Raw genomic sequence first — 14197 nt, 5'->3', positions numbered from 1 at the left:
CCATTTATGCGTGATCCTTCCACTTGTGAACACGAACATGTTTAATGTCCCATTAAGCAAAGAGGGCAACCAAACCTACATCAAGAACGTCTTTCATGTTCCAACAATAACGAAGAATATGGTCTTGGATGCCTAGATTGTGGAACAAGGCATGCAAGTTCGATTCAACGACGGAGGATGGTTCATTGAAAAGGAAGGCCAAATTATCGCTCGCGGTCGAAGAGAAGGTTGGATGTTCATTCTCGATTCTCACGAGATGAAACTGGCAATGTTTGCCAAGGGCTATAGATCCAACACTGACATAGAGTTGTGCCACAAAAGGATTGACTGCATCAATATCCAAAAGGTCAAAGGAATGCAGTCAAAAGGAGTTATCATCAAACTCCCGACCTTTACCAAGAAGGAGATTGCATGCGTATGTGAAGCCTATGAATTCGGTAAACAACATCGACAACCATTCCCAAAGGAGAGGAAGGTGAGCAAAGGAACCCTAGATGTAATACATTCAGATGTACGGGAACCAACCCAAACAACTACATTCAGTGGTTGTTGATATTATGTGACGTTCATCGACGACTTCTCCAGGCACACATGGATATTCCCTATGTGGCAAAAGAGTGAAGTGTTCTCTCACTTCCAGAAATTTAAACACAAAATTGAAACCAACATGTATGGTGCCTTCGATCGGACGGAGGCAAAGAGTATTTCTTTGATGCCTTCACAACATACCTTCGACAAGAAGGATTTCAACGGCAGTTTACTTGTTGACACACACCTCAACAGAACGGGGTAGCCAAATGAAAGAATTGGCATATACTCGAGGTGGCAAGGGCAATGAGGAATGAGAAAAACTGGTTGAAATCATACTGGGTTGAAGCGGCAAGCACAACCATCTATCTAATGAATCAATGCACAACATCTGGAGTGCACGATGTAACCCCCCATGAAAAGTTCTATGGAAAGAAGTTGGACCTATCCCACATAAGGATATTCGGTTGTATCGCATTCTTACATATTCCCCATGAAAAGTGGCAAAAGTTGAGTCCAACATTGGAAAACTGTATCCTCAAGGGGTACTCGCTCAAACAAAAAGGGTATAAGTGCTTCAACCCCTCTACCAAGAATGTACGAGTGAGTAGGGATGTCATATTCGACGAATCGACTTCCTGGTACATAGTCGACTCAATTCCATCCAATCCAATTGAAACCATCTGCGGCATAGATTCGGAGGAGAAGGATCGACTAAAGTTGACAAAAGAGGAAAGTCCAATCTCAACAAGGTTGAGTGTACCGCAGGAGCCTCCAAGTGACCAAAGCACGTTGCAGCCAAGTCTGAAACTAGACAAAGGAAAGGCCAAAATGCCTGAGTTCGAAGACTTAGATGGAAACGTATCGGCTCACTCACTCGACAATGAGTATGGTGGATTGGATATGCCTATCATGAGGACACCAGGAGCAAGGAAAGTGTTCACAAAGACGAGTGAACAACTTTGTCGGTCTACTCAAGAGAAGAACGTGGTCAGCCGATTCGGCTACAACAACCAGATGGTATATCATTATGCATTCATGATGAAGGTGAGAATAGTTTGGGAGCTGGAAAAGATTTCAGACGCCGCTAAGGACCTGCGATGGGTCAAAGTGATGAATGAGGAGATGAATATCCTCTACAAATCGGCCACACCAATTCGTCTCGAAGGGTACTCCAATTCCAACTAGGTTGACTACAAAACCGATAGACGATAAAACATTAGGATTCGTCTTCTCCCTCGGTAGGGAGCCATTTCGTGGAGCAGTAAGAACCAGTCGACGGTTGCACTGTCGAGCATAGAGGTCGAATACAGAGGCGTGGCAGTTACTACATGCAAAATTGTGTGGCTGAAGAGAATCTTGAAGGATCCGGGCGTTCCCATCAAGGATCTAGCTCTCCTCTATTACGACAACATGAGCAATATCCACCTGGCCGCAACCCAATTTTCCACGCTCCGACCAAGCACATTGAGGTCCATTATCACTTCATCCGAGAGTGTGTCCTAGCCGGATATGTCGACCTACAACACATCAGCACGAATCTTCAAACAACCGACATCTTCACAAAGGCCTTGGGGGGTGACAAGTTGCGGCAATTCATGACGAACCTAGGTCTTTCTATTACCGACCAACCGAGCTTGAGGGGGAGTATGGATGACTCAACCGCCCGACACGAAGTAGAACGAACACATGAGTGAAACAGTTATCCGAAGCCAACTCAAAGTCGACCCGAAGACCAGTGACCAGTCCGAACCAATAATCCGACGACCAGAAGTTGCATTTGAAGGGGCGTGTTGAGAATCAAACTCAACTTCCCTAGTGTGGGAACACACTTTAGTATGCTCAAGTGTGTGAACACCACACCTCCTAATATAGTAACTAGTGTGTGACACAAATCTAGTAGGTAGTTAAGTCTCCACCTCCTTTCCAAGTGGTGGTTGTAGTGAGAGAACATAGTGAGAATGTGACCACATAAGCACCTTCTCCTTTTTTTAACGGTTGGTTAATCTTATTCCTTGTTAATACAGTATAGACAGAAGGTGACTACATAAGCACTTTCTCCTCCTTTTTGTAAATGTTGGTTATCTTATTCTCTTGTTAATACAGTTTTCTGGTCCTCTCTCTCTCTCTCTCTCTCTCTCACACACACACACACACACCTTCTGCCGCACAAAATCATAGCTGATTCTTTACACCTAGATTGGACCTAACTTCAGTCTTAACATAAAACTTGTCGTTACTACCAAAATCAGGGCAATGATGTAGTGGAAGGGAGTTATAACGATGAGGGAGATGATGTTGGCAAGGAGATGGAGTGTGAATGCGATAAAGATAAAGCACAAAAAAAACTTTAACAAAAGGACCTTATATTTAAGAGCAATTAATTAACCCATGCATTTCAACCTTAAACTTAGACATTCTTTTCGTAAACATTCACCATCCTTGGTTAACTTACGAGATGCAAAAAACAATGAGAAGTAGACCCACACAAATGCAAAAATGATGCAAGTTATAAAATTTGGATCTTGGAGGACACATGCATGAAGAACTTGACGTGGGATCCATCGGAATTAGGATGGAACACTCCGAAAGGTAATATTCAATTTTTCCATTATTCGTCTAAGCTTGGCAGCAATATTCTACAGAGCTAGAACTTGGAGCAAAAAGGCCTTTCTAGCAAGTGGATCAGGGAAGAATTGGATGTTGATTTCCTAAAACAATATTGGAAACAATTATGGTCTACTAAGATTGTCGAAAAAAGAAAAGCTTTCTTATGGTTATGTAGCCACAAATCTCTTCCGGTAGGCGCTTGGTTGTAGAAAAGGGGAATTGATGGCAAATGCATGTTGTAGTCTTCAAGACTAGAATCTCTAGAGCATTGCTTCTGGGAATGCTCTCATGCACAACAAAGTTTGGTCAAAAGTTATGAGAATACTAATGAAGAGCAAGTTGGAAAGCTACATATCTTTGGGATTTGCACTAAGGTGGACATTGGAGAACAAAACTTAGATATTAGGAGACCTAGGTAGGCTAACAACGTTTTGTGTGCAAAGAAATAACTACATGTACAACCAGCCAAGGGATTGCAAATTCGGTGTTTGAATACATTGAGTTACATTTGGCACACCATAGCCTCTATCACGTTATGGAACATTTGGAAATCTAGATGCAACGTAGGTTTTGCATGAGAAGAAAGTCGACCAAATGAGACAATACGAATATATGAGCTCAATATGAAGAGATGGAAGGAACTTTGGGCACGGTGGAAGCTGCGAAACTTTCACTTCAACAATCAATGATGGTCAAATTCGCCCTTGGTGGATTATGTAGATGGCGTGCCAATGTGGTGCTACACCATGCAAAAATGGTTATTTCCACCTTGATAGCCCAACCAAGAAGGTACATGGTATTTTTTTGAAATTTTACACACTACAAGATGATAAATGCATACTGGGGTAATGTGGTTGAATATCTATGGTTACATTTCTGTTGTAAATATTGGAGTGTAAAGACACTCTACCTAAATAATGGCAATTATCTTTTTATAAGAACGTTATGATAAGGTGAAGTTTATAACAAAATAGTAAGGCTATGGGTTGTGAAGGGGTTTAAGTTTGAGTATTGGCCAACACATAAGGAAACTAGTCTTTTGCACTTTTGATGCAAAAAAAGTAGGTGAACATTTAATGTTGAAAATATGTACCTCTTTCTCTATAAAAAGAGGGAAAACGAGCTTGTTTTAAGTTGCTCATTTTGAGTTCAAAAGTGCATCATTTGTGACTTCGAATCCAAGCTAACCTCGACTCTACAAAGCCTTCAAGTATGAGCTAGCCTTGACTCCAATGAGCCTTCGAGTTTGAGCTAACATTGACTCTAATGAGCTCTCGTGTCTGAGGCACTCTTGACTCAATCAAGTGAGCACTATTTACATAGAAGGGAAAATTACACAAGGAAACCTATGGAGGGGTTTAAGAGTCTTCTCATGTGACATCAGATCCTCCCTGGTTTAAGTCCCATGGTCTCACTCGAGTAGATCATGTATGTGCGTTTATGCGATAACGTAGATAATGAAGGGTAATTTACAATTTAGTTTTATCTCTCACATGGGCATTCCAATGACAAATGCTATGAAATGGTTTCCTTTGGATTAGATCAATGTTGCGGTTTAAGGGTGAGATTGGGGAAGAGTGGGTATGTCAATTCACCTTTGAGTGTACTACAAATTATTGACTTTACATTGTCAATGCTCAATTTGCAAAAGAAGTTACTCATGTGCTAAAATTTATGCTAGAAGAACATGAAAAACAAAAATGACATAGTTTTTTTTTAAAACGTGTTAACAACCATCATGTTGATGAGTTAAGTTTTAACAACTACTTTGAAGACAAAAAAGATTCCCAATATTTGTTTTCAAGGAAAACATATCACCACCATTTGGGTGGGGGGGGGGGGGGGGGGGGTGTAAGACTAAGGTATTCTCAACCTAACAATTGTGCATAATGAGAAAGCTCAAGGGTTATTATTATATAACCATAGATAGTGCTCATGTGTGAAGCTTGCGAAAAGGTTCAGGCATGAAGCAGAGGAACTAGATATTGGAAGGTTGCAAAGGTTCAGGTGTGATTCGTGAAGGGGACTAGATACAAGAAGGTTGCAATTTGGGGTTGCAACCTTCGTCTAACTCCTGGGATTGGGGGAGATCTCTTAATGGTTGAAAGGTTTAGGCATGGAGTAGGGGAACTAGATATTGGAAGGTTGCAATATGGAGCTTTGACCATCTCATTCACTTCTAGCTCCTTGGCTTGGGGCAGAACTTGTAGTGGTTTTATGGTTGGAAGGAAATTTTCGCCTTTACTCCGTGTATGCTTGAATGGCCACTGTGATGCTTTTTATTCAAGTCATGGATCCTAGAGGGAACAAAAACGGTTGAATATGGATCCTAGAGGGAACACTATTATTCTCGTTCTATTTTCTCGTGGGGTGCAATATTATGGGGTGTCCTTCATGGAGATGTTATGAACTATGAAAGTATGCATGCTTCTCATGTCTTTCACTTTTCCAATGGGTACATCTATCTCACTTCATTTCCATCATTTATTCCACGATTTAGGACTGAAAATTTGGTTATTTGGCGTACTATTACATCATTAGCTCTTTGGACAATATGGAAAATGAGATGTGAGGCTGTTTTTAATAATGCTCACATACATCTTAGTACTATGCTTATTGAATTATAGCTGTTATTTGTCCACACCATACGTGGGCAATATGATGATCTGCAGGGTTCAACTGATGCTCAAAGGCAACGTCAAGTGGACTTTAAGAAACTGTGGCGAGGGCTTCACTTATTTTCAGATACAACTTCTGGTATGAAGTGGAATTATGCCATACCTTCTTTTTTATTGCATAGCTTGTAGATTGGGATGCTTCTTAAGAATCAAGACATCTCTATCATCCTCACTTTAGAACTTTACAAAAAAATGAGTATGAACTATAGAGATTGAATCAAAATATGTCATTATAAATTATAATCAAACATTCAAAAACCCATAAAACGTATATTCGAGAATATGACGAAAACACACATAGGTAGTAGTAGCATAACAATTTACCACTAGGGTGAGCTAATTTCTAATAACAAAGAAAAAAAGGAACATGACACTAACATAAAATTTTGCCATGACACTAACAAGAGGATATGAGAAAGTTGGGTATTGAACCAAAGACACAAGTAATAGTAGCTCGTCAACTCACCACTAGGTTGTACTTAGTTCTAATAATAGGAAAATTTTAAAAAAAAACTATGACAACACTAACATAAAAATTTGCTATGACACGGTACTAATGAGAGAGAGAGAGATTAAAAGACTGGGATTTGAACCCAAGACATAGATAGCAATAGCATGACTCCTTACCACTAGGGCGAGCTGAATTTGTAATGAGAATAAATGAAAGAAGCATCCATGCATTTTTCCCTTTTCAAATGTGTTCGTTTGAAAACGTTTGAATGCTTGCACGAACACGAATATTACGTTCTATGGAGGTGAGATGAAATGTCTCCTTCTGTTTTCTATATGTGCATTTCTCAAGTAATATACTAAGGTGTATCTTTGTTGAACAAAAAAAAACATAAACAGTTGAATACAAATTGGCTTTTTAAATTTAGATCCTAATGATACTTGTAAGCATCATAAATAATTTCCAAGGAAATGTACTAAAATTTGCATTTATGTATTAGAAAAACAAAACAAATGGTTTCTTATTTGCAATTTCTCTATATCATCTTGTATTAAAACTTTTGGGCAAGGAAAATGAAATAGTTTAAAATAATGACCCCTTAGTATGTGGCAAAATGTGCAACTTGGATCAGCTTTAGTAAATAGAATGGAATTTTTAACTATTGGTCATGTTTTGCAACCACCTCTCCGTTATAGTATTTGTGTAGGAGAAATAATGTCTCTTAATGTATATTTGCTTTGATGTTTATAATTTTGTAGGGTTGTAAAAGAAGGAAAATGTGACCTTCTTTTTCCAAAATAAACACTACTTTGCATTAGTTATCAAAAAACGTGAGCTTTTTAACCAACAACTCCAAATAACAAGCCACGTGTTCAATTTGGAGACCTTTTCCTTCATAAAACTTGTGAATAACAGGCTTTCTGATTTTGTTTTCCTTGCAATTTGGAGATTGCCATTCAAATATGAAGACGTTTGTTTTTTAACTTTGAAACTAAAGTATGACATTTTTAAAGCATTCAATGTAGGAGCATAACATCGTATTTGCCCTTCTAAATGAGTACACGTGCCCTTCAAATCCTAAGCCATGAAGACAGTGAATAAGGAAACTAGAATCCACGTAGACATCAATTATATATGTTCAAGACAATACATGATTGATATTCAAAAATTTAAATATATTATTAGCAAAGTTTTACAATATTGTTATTCTCAATGAAGTTTTGATGGCAAGGAATAATCTAGATCTGGTTAACATATTGTGGTTAACATTTTAAATGTCTCACGTAGACAGAATGATAATCCATGTCACGGATCTAATAAATAAATAAAAACAGAACAGCTGCATTTCAAGATGTGACTCGGCGACAAGATAATCGATGGACTCCTAATGAATATCATCACTATGATCATTTCCAAACACAAATTCCAAACCCACCCCAAATTGCTTATTTTGTAACAATGCATTCAATCATTATTGCTTATTTATTTCTCATAGACTTCTAAATTTAATATTAGTTGAATGAACGTGGGCACATGAATTGATAATTATAAGTATATTGAGGGTACAACTTGTGCACTTCAGTGTGCATAAAGGATTCCTCATATAGTTGTCACTAGAGCCCCAAACCCATTGATTTGAATCATTGTTTTTTATTCTACAGACTTCATAAATTAATATAGATGAGCATGAGTGTACAACATGATAATTATAAACATATTTGAGGGATCAATTTGTCTGTATCGATGTGCCTTAAAGGATTCCTAATTGAAATGGCTGCAAATGCAACTTGTTACGCATTGAAGTCAAAGTTGTGTTTCTTGAAGGAAATACTACAATGCAAAAAAGACTGCAGATATTAGCATTAAACACTAGGAAGTTGTGCTCAATCCATAAGTGCAGGTTAGTTCACCTTCTCAAATGTAAAAAAATGTGCTCACCCTATGAGAATGGAATGTTCACATTTCACACAAATTTGCTTGATTTCCTTGAAATGTTGATTGTGAACATCACACTACACAACCCCTTGACAATGGAAGATATTATGCTACATGATGTTGGCGGGAAATAAATATATGGTGTAGTTCTAGATAATCAAAGGCATTCTATTAAGTGTAGATTAATTTAGAGCTTTCCTATTATACTTGTTTCTTTGTGAAGCTCACAATTGCGTAACTTAGGACTTGCAAACAATTTCAAATTAATTATTCCACATTGGGAACACCAAAATTATATAGTTAAAAGGTTACAAATTAATTATCATATTAATGTTACAATGATTTACTTACTTAAAATACAAATTTGTGTCAAACACTAAAAAGAATATGTAACATACATGTTCAAGGTACCCATGGTTATTAATCTCACAAAAACGATCTCAATATTTGAGAGTCAAGAGTCAAGACACATATTGCTTTCTAACGTGTTACTTCAAATGAAGTTTTATCATGACATACCAAAAGCCAATAATTATCTATATTATCTTGCTGGCATAGTTCCAACTTCCTACTAATTTAAGATTTCTCAAAAGAGAAAACCCTCAATTGAAGAGACATGCCACCTTGAAAGGTAAGAAATGGAAGAAAGTATGGGATTGTCTTATTGAGAAATATGCAATGTAAAATACAAAGGTTTCAAGAACAATCAAGAGTTATCGACGAAGGTTAAAAGTACAAAAGGTAGGCCCGCTCTGTAGTGTGTGTACCACCTATGTACTTATTGTCTTCACTTTTTAGATATATTTCATACTGGTTTTTGCTTTTTGAAAGTATGAACCCATGGTTCCAAATGGTCTTAAAGGCGATAAAGCATGGATGAGCAAATGTCGAGGCTCCACACAACACAGATCTTACCGCAATAATTGGACGGGGGACGGAGACAATTAAAGAAAATTGTGGAAGGTTAAGGGACAAGGAAATGTGGGTTGTTTTCATTATCTTTTTCTCAAAAGAACCTCAAACGAAGGAGATGACTTTTAGAAAAGGGCATACTAATTAATCAATAATAACATTGACATTGTAACCAAAGGTTACGAGAAAACTTTTGTGGGGACTCGGGCTGATATTGTTGATAATATTATAATTCAGAGGTTGACTTATGAAATAGCCAAAGGTTATATCCTTTGCATCGCTGGGGGATTTCTAACTCTCTTTGGAATCTGAGTTTACGATTATTTTTTAAGCATGTGGGGTATATCCACGTTTTTGCGACCACGTACATAAGGAGATGTTTTAAAAAACAATAGGGATATTATTACCCTTATATTGATATTTTTGTGTAGACTTTCTCAAACCTGAACCCTTGGGAGATTTCTAATTCTTTGGAATCTATGTTGATGATTATTTTAAGCATGCAAAGTATATCCACTTTCTAAGCAACATCATGTGGCAATGTTTTGAAAAGTTGAAAGGATATTACTCCCCTTGCATTGATATTTCCATGTTTCGTGAATGCTACAAAATTAAATGTAAAATCCTCAAGTTTGTACTAAGATAAATTTGTGTATAGCTTTATCATTAGAAGTTTGCATTTACTAGAGTCTCATCGATGAGTTTGAATACTTGGGTTGTCTTTCATAACACTTCGTCTTAAACATCCTTTGTGGGTTTCACTTCACATTGAGGCTCTCTACAAGCAATATAATGCATTGCTTAATAAAAGTGTGTGTGCATATGAATGCATGTGAATGTATGTACATGCATTTTCATCTATTGCATGTTTAAAATTCCACAAGCTCAATAAGGGGTGCGATCTAGAATCTAGATAATACTTTAATCAGTAAGCTACACCCTTCAATGATGTTATTTAATGAGAATGCTTGACCACAAGTGAGATATTGTTTCATTTGTGTTCATAGGCAACAATGAAAAAAGGTAATGATAATTGGTTTCTTTTTTAATGTCAAAGAGTACTTGTTAGTAAAACAAGGCCAGGTGAAGAAATGTTAAAGGTGCTCACCCCTTCTCCCAGTTGTGGTTGTAATGCGTCACCCATCATGCATCAAATGGGATATGAACCAACATCTTCGTTGTAAATGTTCATTTATTTTAAATTGGGGAATGATACTCTCCAAGCAAACATCTTTAAAAATAACTTCTCTTTAAACTCAAATTTTTAATATTGAAATCGAGATTCCATCTATCTCACATTTCTACTCATGTCTACACACATATTAAATAATAAAGATCCAACTTTATGGTGCTTAAAGCTTAGACATATATACAAAGAATCTCATAACCCCCATTGTTTTTCACCTTCAACTTCTAACTCCATTGTTAATAGAATCAGTTTGAGTGATAAGTAGTCCAGGGTCTAATCTCAACTTTCATGTGAAGATTCAAATGATCTTGAAATTTTTTAGTCAAGCTAATGTGGAAGTACACACTTTACTTGAAATATGCATAGTGTTTTAGAAAATTCTAAAATGTAGGGTCTCAATTGTCATGGAACCATGGAAACTAATCTAAGAATATGTATCCTTCAAGTACATTTATTATATGTTTTACCTTGACCAACAAGAATAAACAATTTGCAAATATTTAATGCACGTATGAGTTTTGAAATCTTACTCAAGAGTGGATGTTGACGAAAGGAAATACACAACTTGCAAATATTTAATTGTGAATTCTTCATTGTGAAAATAACACACACGTTGGGCCCCATGGATTCAAAGCATGTTGAAGGGTTATGCTTATCAAAATAACCAATACTTGATGTTCTACTACATCATATTGTTCCACAAGTTTGAAATATTCATTCATATTTCTTTCTAAACCAACAGTGCCAATGTTGGCAACATGCTACCATGAACTAAACCCATTGTATAAATCAAACTTTCTACAAAATCACATATTATCTCCTCCTAAGGTCAAGGTAAAACTTCCAACATATATGAAATACAGGATCTTCGAATTTAAATCGTAATTGGTCTCCCATGGATGTTAAAACGATATTCCTCGTAGTAAGAACACACAACTATATCAATAGATGCGCTTGAAAACCACTACAATGGTACTACAACTTAGTGGTATTGCCGCTACATGGGTAGTGGAACATGTTGAATTGTGAATAAACAAGGCAGACGCTCCACCGAGAAAAGAATGTCAACGTTTTTCAAGAAACAAAATTTCCACATCAATACGCCCTTCAACTTTCCTAGGCATGCTCTAAGACTATCTCTACTATCAAAACCAAAAGCATTTTTTAATATTCGAATTATGATGGAATCCCCAATCTTTGTCTCTTATCTTTAGTCAAGTTTTATGAATCATCCAAACACCCTTTGTCTTTGCATCAAATAACAATGTGACAAAACTTGCCAAATCCGAGAAATGTAACCCAAGTCTAAATAGACATCATACATTGTATAAAATGATGAGTACTATCTTCCACTTGGACCGTGCAAAAGAAACAATTGCATGTTGCATAGACGTCTCTTTAGTGCTAAATGAAAGGTAAACCTCCAATCAATATTATCTAAATGAAGACCTTTACTACAAGTGGTAATTTTGATGACAACTATGTTTCAAGATTTGCCACCATCCATAATCAAAATCAATACCTTGAATTCTTCTTCAATCTTAGATTATAGCCATCGAAGAGACACAATGGAGCAATGGTACATGAAATTAGTAGTCACTTGTAGACATTGGCTATGACCTTGTAAACGCTAATAAACCCATGATTGGTCTTTAGGTTATATATGTAAAGGACATTGCGTAAATGTTACAATGTATAGTTGCTACCAAATAAACCCCTAATTGGGTGGGATGCATAACTGTTGTCGTGCTTCAACAAAATCTAAAAATATATGATTTTGAGCATCAACTACATCTCCGACCTTTCTAACCACCCAAAAAACAATTGAATAAACTAAGAGAACAACCTCTCGATTCTATGTTAATGTAATAATTAAGAAGATAAGAGTAACTTCTTTTGCAAGTGTTACAATGCTCTCTACTAGAGGAGGTGCTTATATAGAGAATGAGAGCTCTTCATGCCATTAGAAGTTTCAAATGAAGACTGCGGAATTTTAAATGGAATAATTCCATTAAGTAATTGCCACTATGATTCCATTAAGTAATTGCCCATGTGTTACACCAACCTTCTCAATGAAATATTGAAAAATAGATATCCCTGGTTGCAATTGTGAACACATATCTTGCAAATGAAATTCTACGAGCCATCATATTTGTATGTAAGTCCAATATTGCAACTTCCCCAAAGGGCTTAGGGGTTGTTAAATGGTTCCATGCAAACTATGTGATCCCCATCTTATCCATCTTTGTTCACAATAATTATTGAAGAGGTTACATAACAGAATGCAGAGCCTTCATGGTCCATGGTAGTAATGACAATATAATATCACCAATTCAATATTGCCTCACTCCCCCCCCCCCCCCCCCTCTCCAACCATCGTTTCTCATGAAGTTGAAGTGCAGGGTAATAACACCCTTTTAAGTCCACTCGAAAAGATGTTGAAAATATCCATACAAGTTCTTAGCGAAGTTTCTTCAAGTCAAGCTACAATGACTTAAATGCTCCTACTTCATGAGACGAACTCACTTCCCATTAAGATGGTTAAGTTTTTTTTTAAAGTTTAAATTCACAATTCCTCATTGAATGGGAAATCCAAGAAACATATTTAAATCTCTATTTTTAAGGTATCTATATTTAACCCAAACACGCAACATGATTAAATATATGATGGGCATAACACTCATCCTCAATGGTCTTTCTTTACCTCGAGATATGATGGAATGGAATAAATTTGTGTTGAAACCCCCATTGAGAAGATTCACATAGGCCCCAACCTTTAGCAATGCTTTCTCAAGATCCAAACACAAGTTTTCTCTATTATGTTGATCACCATTGCCAAGATACCCCATCTTTTGTAGTCAATGACCTTGTTCTATCGCCATTCATGTGAGCATGCCACTTGGAATTCATGCAAGCATGACATTTGATGATCATTCATTAGCCTGTGCGAGGTGACGACATTTCATAATATTACATATATATTCTCAATGATCTAATCAAAGTTATAAAGATATATGTATGATATGCTCTATCTTAGTGGTTAAGGTTACACCTCTCTAAAGAGGTCATGCATTTAAATCTCTATCATGACTTTGGAGTTTTGGTATATGTTCATAACAATTGACTAAGTGCTCGATGCTTCTTTTTACTATAAGCTTCCACCTTTCAATTCATCTTCATCTAGCGGAATCCTACGTGGCAAATACCTTTCTAGATCAAGCACCTCTAAATCCCATTATGTCAACTTCATATACGAGCTTGTTTCTAAAAGAACATACATACATGAGCGACACTTGGGACAATCTCATCCCATGGAGTGGTGTGATTTTGGCCAACTACATCTTCTACTCCCCTTACCATTTAATCGTAGAAGATCAAGCACCCTCCTTCGCATGAGTAGTCATGATCTTCGAACATCAACAAACATTTCGAAAAGATTCTAAAACAAAGAAAGTATATGGATGGGAATGGATTAAAAAACAAGTCAATTTGGCTAGAGGGAAATTGTTGCAAGCAATATAATCTAAGAATGGTGCTACATAAGGTTAGTGTCAATTCATACAACCTTGATAAAATATGTTTCCTTTCTATCTAAAATGTAGTTTTAGGATAAGATGAATTATATCAATATAGTCTTTGCCTCATTGCAAACTTACACATAATATTTTAATTTGTATAAACGATCCTCTTTTATAGAGATTAACCATTTAACTTTAATGGCGTGCCAAAGTGGTGTTACACCGCACCTAAATGGTTGTATCCACCTTGGCAACCCAACCAAGAAGGTACATGGTATTTTTCAGAAATTTTGCGGACAATCAACACAAACTGGTGGTCCTGGAATATATGAAGATTACAATATATTTTTGTTGTTCGTGATGAATATATGTTTTA

The sequence above is a fragment of the Azolla caroliniana genome, unplaced genomic scaffold (genome assembly GCF_043228905.1).
Source record: "Azolla caroliniana isolate FFs.n. ecotype wild unplaced genomic scaffold, voAzoCaro1.0.p SCAF_13, whole genome shotgun sequence".
NCBI lineage: Eukaryota > Viridiplantae > Streptophyta > Polypodiopsida > Salviniales > Salviniaceae > Azolla > Azolla caroliniana.
The sequence above is the reverse complement of the archived record's forward strand: the minus strand, read 5'-3'. Positions refer to the sequence as shown.